Source organism: Lycorma delicatula, chromosome 13 (assembly GCF_047948215.1).
Source record: "Lycorma delicatula isolate Av1 chromosome 13, ASM4794821v1, whole genome shotgun sequence".
NCBI classification, from domain to species: Eukaryota; Metazoa; Arthropoda; class Insecta; order Hemiptera; family Fulgoridae; genus Lycorma; species Lycorma delicatula.
The window spans coordinates 9495103-9504040 of NC_134467.1; positions in this window are offsets into that span (position 1 = coordinate 9495103).

Here is an 8938-nt window from a genome sequence, read left to right on the forward strand (position 1 = left end):
TTGATGAATCCGGTGATTATGCATGATTACTGGCTAAATGTTGAAGAATCTAATAAATATTCAGCTAGTTATTAAATATACCGGATATTTACACATTCTCACTCGAATATAAGCAGAAATTTCTTTTTTAACCTCCGCGACCATCGTTAGGTACTGCCTCAGAGGATGAGATGAATGACAATTTTTACGGCGTGTGAAAATGTCATGTTTGACTGGAATTAAAACCCGGACCTTCCGAATGAATGGCCGAGATGCTACCACTCGCGCTACAGAGGCAAGCTGAATTTATTATAATCAAAACATGACTGTTAATCGGTCGAGGTTAGTGAGTACAGATTATGTTGATTCTGTATACTAACAAATCGTACGTATATCAACATAACCTAAGCTTGATAACCTCGTCTAATTAAAGTTAAATATACAAATTGTACATGTTTATCGCTATATATTTATTAAATTCTTCACCGTTGGAACGATTACACGTATTAACCGTTCATTATGATAATCACCAGATTAGTAGAATTTACCATTACGTATACACCAATAAACACGAAAATAAAGTATTTCAAATCATGGAATAATTCAACAGTGAAAGGATGAACAGAATATACTTGACCGTTATTATTGAATATCTTTCTAGCCATAGCTTCATTTACGCTCTATCAATAATTTTTTTTTATATACCCATAGCTCAGTTATTTCAATCCATAGTCGGCAACGTTATTTTAGTCATTTTGTTATTAGTTGTTTATATTCGTTTATTTATAATGGGTGCTACAATCTATGATACTGCTGAAATGTAAAATATACAGTAATCTGATTTTTGATGGCCAGCTAACAATTCTACAGCCGATATTCACAGGCAAATTTTATGAGTACCCTAAAATAAGACAGTGGTGCCATTCATTAGAATGAACATTCATGTTGAAGGTAGCAGCCAGCCCTCGATGATTTCATTGAGAAAATTTAAAGATTTGCAAAAACTTCATCATGTCACAATCATCTTTGATTTATGAAGATCGACTGAAAAATTGGACTATAAAAAATTGTGTGCTATAAGTGAGATGAAGAAGTTAATTGACATGCACAAGTAAAACAGTCTTGCTGCAGTGCATGAATTTTTGCGGCGTTACAGAAATGAATGTGATAAACTGTTTAATCGCATTGCAATGCAATTCAACAGTTATGTAAACAGTAAACATGCAAACAGTTTCTTAATCAAACCTGGATTTTTAATTGTAGAGACCAAGCACAGTCAACATGATGGCTGCATTCACCTCTCTTAGAATGAAGAAATTTAAACAAGAATGTTATTGTTCTTCATTTTAACATTTCTAAAAGTTTTATATGAGGAATAGATCAAAGGCACAAGCCAGATCTAGAAACACAGTTAGAATTTTATTCATTTAGTCGTTCACATTAATCTATTCAACTATTTTGTTACATGATTTTTAAATAAATTACTTAATAATCAAGTAATTTTATTATATAAAATAAACAGAATTTCAAACAATTTCATTTTATACTGTCAAACTTTTTCAGAATTTGCAACAGTAACAACAATCTTTTGGGTTTCCTAGGGATATTCTTACCAACACAATTTCTTCTACTTAATGCCCTTACATGCTTTCTTATTACACATTTTGCTCAACAGTCTTCTTGCTTTAAACAAGCTATATTATCTGGATCGTTAAACAATTCACATAGCTGGACTGAATATCTCCTTTAGGATTGTATTCACATACATGACAAAACATTTCTATTCTTTTTTTATAGAATACATTCCCTCACTTTTATCTGCTAAAATGGACTAGATCACATTTTATAATATTTTAAACTTGTGTGAGAATAATGTAAAGAGTTACATTTTAGGCAAACATAAAGCTATTGTTTGATACTGTTGAGTTTACTCTTAATTTCTGTCTTCTCTATTTGAATTATCTAATACTCCTGAATAGTTCTTCACTTTTTGTAATGGAATAACAATAAATTTTATAATTCTTTTCTTACTACTGTTGCCAAATTTAGGTAAAGGAATATTTCTTTGATGGGTTAATGTTTCACGCTAGCTTTATTTTTCTAGAGGTAAATTGTTATCTTTTCCAACTACAAATGGGGAATTCGCTCTTTAGATGAACTCATGTATACATAATTGGGTTGTGGTAATCCAGGGTTTTGCTTTTTAAACTAACTTCACACTTGAACAGTGTTAATGTGACTTAAATAATTACTATTAATGTAATACTAATAATAATTAATTTGTGGGAGAACTACTTAATTTGTAATTGGTGCTCCTTTTTGCAGTATGTTATGTCTATTTTATACTGTAATCAACATTCTTATTTTTTATTGAAAATTTGTGCACATTACAATAAATATGCGTGTTAGTTTTAATAAAAATATCATTTCCTCCCAGCAGGCCTATCCACAAGTTTATTTTTTATTTATACATTGTTATGTGTGTTTTCAGGTTTTACATGCATTTTATTTTTGGGTTAAATGTTTTAAGTCGTGGTCGTGCCCCTCCAATTCCAGTAGGGCACAAATGTGATGTGTTTTTTTGTTTCAGGTAAAACATTAATTTTTACAAGAATTAGTTTAGTTTTAATGAATTCAAATTGTGTTAACCTGTGGAGAAATTTATAAGGTATTTCAATTTTTTTGTGTATTTATATTTCTGTTATAATAAACCATCACTTATATTTTTTACTAATTTTGCTTCAGAATATTTTAAGTTTGTTACAGATATGGACATTTGTGATATTTTGAATAATTGTTGAGACAAAAGTTTTAGTTAATGAGTAAATAAAAAAAAATAAAGAAAAATGAAAACACTGGTTTCAAAAGGAACAAAATTATAAAAATTAAAACAAATTGTCAAATTCTTGAAAAGAACTTAATGATTCATGTAAGTATATAATTTCATTATAACTTAAGGTTACACAGTACTTAAAAATATATTTCTTACATAAAACAATTTTTTTTTTTTAATTGAAGTGTTAATTTTTTATTTCTTAATTGTTTTAACTTAAAAGTTTTAATGGCACAGTAGTTTTGATTTGTTAAATATTTTAGGGAATCAAGTACGCCACAGTGCTAGTTACTAGGAACATACCTCTGAAACAATATGTTTTTATTTTCAATTTAATTTTGATTCAATATTACTAACTTTTTCATATTGAAAAGGAAAATTTGGATTCTTACAAAGTATCTGAAAAATAATATTATAGAAGATTATCATGAAAACTTGTTTCTAGTTCAACATCGGTGAGTAGAATAATAAAAGCCATAATATGTTCCCACCTATATGTTTTATACCTGCAATTTACTTTTCTCAGAGACTGTTAAAGTGGTGTTTTATCATACTTTGTATGCAAATATTGCCTGACAAATAAATCTCCATTTGGTAACTTTTTCGAACCACTTTAAGTCCTCTAAGGAGTTGATAAATTTTTCTAAAAACGTTTTTACCAAGTAAATAATATCTAAGAACAGAATTATCAAATTTTAGTCTCCTTGAATAAAATAAAACATAAATTATTTGAAGCAAATTGTTAGGAAAAAAGAAACTGATAGTTATTTAGAAATAATAATGGTGGTCTGTAATAAACTAGGTGGAAAGTTGCCAATCGGTTGGATTGAAGAAGGTAATTTTGATCAGTTTTGTAAACAATATTTGTGCATAATTAAAGTAGCCTACAGCTAATTTATGTTAATGCTAAATACTTATGATGCAATTACAGAATATTGATAAGAAAAAAATAATTCAATTAGTGAATCCTGGATGTGATAGAAAACTCATCCCATACAACTTGATGATTCCATAACGCATGGAATGTTTCGGAGAGTAAAATCATGGAAATGAATGTTTTGAAGTACTTAAATTTCCAGTGGTCAGTCATATGATCCATGTAGATCATCCAGGTTAAAGATGTTTAGTGCAATTCACTATATGCTATTAACATTTTTTAATAGCTATGTCCATAATAGCGAATGACATAATTTATAAATTGTACTACCTTTGTTGTATTCTATTTAAATGCTTATTTATTTTGTTCCAGTCAATTGACAGGAAGTATGTGGGTATATCACCTTTTTAAAAGTCTTCAGCACACTATCAAAACGCCAAGAAAAGTGACAGGGAACTCTGTTCCCTTTTTTATTTTATTACTTTTTTATATTTTCTACTTTTGAATAAAAATAAAATACAGTTTATTAAATGATTCTTGTATTTCTAATTTATATACAATATTATTTTCCTTTTTTTCTGAATTGTTCTGTCTCTTTTCCGCCTTCCCCCATTCCTTTCTCTTTATTTTTCAAATGGGTATTTTACTACTGAACTCTAATATCTTGATTTTCTACTATTATATATCACTGGATATTTGTTAAGTCTTTCTCTATGATTTTTTTTCAGTTGTGTTTCTGATTACAATATTAACCTCTATCAAACTAGACAACAGAACTGTTTTCAGGTTAACTCAACACAATACTTTGATTTACAAGAAAGAACCATATTTTGCTTCCATTACCATTTTTAATTATTAAACCGTTTAAAAAATCTTCCTACCAATTTAAAAAACAATATTACAATAAATGATTGAGAAATTTTTATACTCAAAACAATAAAATTTTCAAGCGGTTTTAGTGTAAAACCATCAGAATATGTTTAATTCATTTTAAATTTTAATAAATAAAAATTAAAAAGAAGTAAATATTTTTCAGTAACTATTTTATTCGATTATATTTTTCACTACAAAATACCAAATCTTAATTTAATAGTATGCAGATATTGGAAATGCATTTTAAATACGTATTGAAGACGTTATCCAAAGATTATAGCAGAAAGTCATAAGACAGCACAAAGAGCAGATGAATATTGTTAGAAATGGTGTTCGATACAAATGACAAAGTTAAATGGAAAGGTTGACTTAAAGGTTTGTCTAGAAAAAATAAACGAGAAATGCAAAGTTTAGTTTGAGAAGGTTAGGCGGGCATTGTATCAGAGTATATATGGTAAATTAAATTAAATTTGGGCGAAAAAATATAAACGATTTAAATATGAGAAATTTTATTAATACAGTATTCAGAGCAAGAGGTAGGTTGTTGTTACTCTTAAATGGTTTATTGATTAGGGAGGCTGAGGTGGAAAGAAACGCACACTCCCTTTGCAATATACAGGAGTACAATTTCTAAGTTCATGTCGGATTTTCCAAATACTAGTTCCGGTTCAAAATGAATTAGAAGAGAAGAGTATTATTTGTAAATTGGATGGAGAGGACTGGACTAAATCGGTTATGTCCAGGATGCAGTAAAATTTAGCGGCCATAGGTCGAGAATTTTAAAATTTTTAATCAGAAAGACTCAATATATTTTGAGCAGCCTGTCTTTCATTTACGACTGTTGAGCAAAACTAATATAGAACATTATTTAAAATAAACTTATTTCTTTTTGCTTTGCATTCTTGAAGCCGACTTTGCAAATGCCGTCGTGGTCATGCAGAACGTACAGTAGTATTTATAAGTAAATCTTTATACGTCTTGTAACTGTTATAATTCTATTTTACGTAGATAAACACAAATTATTTTATTTGTTTATCGTGTTACGCCATTTCCTTTACAGGACGAAGAAAACATTTTGTGGCGGTCGGAAATCATGAAAAGATTCTTTGTAAAGGGTTTCCCGTGTTACATACTGGTATGCTTAGTAAATTTTATTTTTATATTTGTTAATTTATGCGTATTACATTATGTTTATAAGAGAACAGTTTAGATCTTTCTACCAGATCAGGCTAAAATCAGATCTTACTTCGAGTGTTTTATGGTAGGCCTCTCGGGGAGAGATTTCACACGTTAATAAATTCTCAACACACCAAGGTTGCTACCTCAGTGTGGTGCGGAAAGGCAACCGATTTTTTCAGTTTATATAAGTGTACGTAACAATATCGGTTTCATTCCTCATTTGATTTCCATCAAGGAAATTTCAATCGAGTTACACGGCTTTCCTTGATAATAATGACGATTTTATCGTAAAGGAATCGGCTGTAGTGGCTCCTTACTCCTTTACTATTCTTTTCTTTTGACCGCCTTATGCAAAATCTAATCTTTGTTTTTCAAGATATACTCATAATGCTCTTATCGCTTATGGGAAACCAATTTAAATTTAATAACAAAATATATAAAACCAAGGATTGATTTGGAGGATAACACGCTATCAGTGATTTCTAAGTGAACTATTCCTATAGATTACTGAAGAAGAGAATATACGTGATGATCATGAAAATGCAGTTAGAACATTTTAGTTACACGGATGACACTGTATTAGTATTTAAAAAATAAATTAATCTAAAATTTAAAAATAAATCTATTTAAAAATCTAAAAAATAAATTAATAATAATAAAGAAAAGATTTTGGAAGAAATGAACAAATTCAACAGTTTCCATCAATGATGGAAAAATAGATAAATGAAACTATTAAATGTTTAGAAGTAACGATTAAAAGAAATAATAATAATAATCAAGATTTTGAAATATACAGAAAAGAAACCTTTATAGATAACATAATAGCTTATGATTTGAATCACCTGATGGATCATAAATTATCGACTTTTAGATACATGATAGATAGATAGACTACGTAAATCACCATTAAAGAAATCGGCATATAAAGAGTTAGACATTTTTCAAACAGCAGAAAATAATGGGTATAAAAATAAACGAACGGAAAAATGAATAAAAATAGAAATAAATTACATGACATTAAAACATACACAATAAAAAAATCTTTACATGGCGTAAATTAACATTTACCGGGAAAGAAATTTACCCGATTAAACAATTCTTTAGAAAACAAAATTTAAAAATGGTTATAAATGTAAATAATACCCTAAAAAATTTTTTTTAACAGCGACATAGAAAAAAAGATATTTACGAATGTAATGGTATATACAAAATAAAATGTAAATGGGATGCAACATATATCGGACAAATGGGAAGAAGATTAAAATAAAGATATAATGAACGCATGAGATCTTTTAAAAATCTAAAACAATATTCTAATTATGCGACGCATTTTATAAAAGGATACTCTGATGAAAATGGAAGAATCGATGAAATTAATTCACATCTGTTAAAAGAAGGAGAATGAACGTTTTAGAAAATTTTTAAATCTTTAAATAAATTAAAAAGTAACAATAAATGAACAGATTAACAATCAAGAGGATGTCATTTTCAAGAAACCCAATTTACTGAAAACAGGAAATAGATAAGTATAACCGTTAATAACAAGCAAGAAGGCCAAATAAGGCATGACATGAAATATAGGGAGGGGCGTTGACTAAATGCTATATAAAGATTAACAGAAATTTAAAAGTATGATTACAATAAGTTTTGACAATGGAGCGGTTTTGAAACACATCAAGAAATAAAAGAATGAAGCTAAGAAAGGCAAACAGTAGTTAACATAAAAATCATAGTAATGTTCTTAGCAGAAAAGATAATAGTAAATATTATCTTATAACAATAATTTTTTGCTTACGAGATTTTTATTAAACATTTATCAATATAATTAAAATCAGTTACGATACTTTAAATATGTACCTGAACTGTGTTTTATATTTAGATTAATTTCCGGGAAATCAGAAAAAAAAATTTTAATTGGCAATAAATAATTGAAGGTTCAAGGAAGTTATAGATGGTCCAATTAGTGAAATTTGAAAATGCCCTTGATTTTCAAATCTGCAAAGAAAAAAAAAATTTTTTTTGCAAGAAATAATTAGGTATTGTACAGTATTTCATTTTTTTTTTTAATTTTTACATAATACTATGCACATTTTGTCTTTTTTAACGTAATTTAGTACTGTAGTACATTATTATAGAACAACATCAATTTTTTCTAAATTATCAAATTTTTCTGTACAATTTTTGAGTTTCATTATTCTACCACTGTAAATAGTAAATCGCTAAATCGAAAAAAAATGTTGGTCCCTTGAGATTCGAATTAGAGAGATTTGTGCAAAATCGGTCCCAAAAAAACTCACCGTTGAACAGAAAAACAGGGTGGAAATGTGCCACAACTTGTCCTGATTTTCTAAAAATATGTTAATAATGGTGATGAATCTTGGATATTTGAGTACAACCCAGAAACCAAATGCCAGAACAAGGAGTCGAACACTTCAAACTTACCACGTCCTAAAAGAGCAATCAAAAATCAAAACCATGCTAATTTGTTTCTTTGATAATAACTGCATTGTCCATAAGGAGTTTTTAATTGCATGATAGACTGTAATTCAATATGTTTACCAAGAAATTCTTGGAAGACTGCGGAAAGGAGTTGCCCACGTGAGACCAGCCATCAGACAACTGGATGCTACATCATGACAATGCACCTTGTCACACTGCACACTCAATTAATTAGTTTTTGGCAAAGAAAAACATTCCTGTAGTTCTTTAACCACTTTATCCACCTGACTAGAGTTCCTGTGACTTTTCCTTGTTCTTTAAAAAAACAACTCAAAGGACACCATTTTGGAACAGTAGAAAACATTAAAAAAATGTAATCTGAAGTATACTCCGGTTTCTAAGTTGCAACACTGCTATGAAGAGTGGGAAACTCTATCACCTTCAAAATAGTTCCTTGGGAAGCCACACAATGCTTTAAATAAAAGGTTTTTCTGAACCCGTCTCATTATTTTATTTACAGACCTCGTATGTATCAGCAGGTCGAGCGCTAACTTTTTAACGCATCTAGTACACTTTTGATCTACCGGATCTTGGTTATCCGGAAATTAAATCATTTAGCTCTTATATTCTGATTGCACTCACTCACTGTACGATCTGATCTTTCGCTAAATACGCTCAAACCCATGTGCTAGCGCAGCTGTAAAGTATAAACATAAGAAGACTAAAAAGTAAAAAATAAAAAATAAGTAAAAACAAAT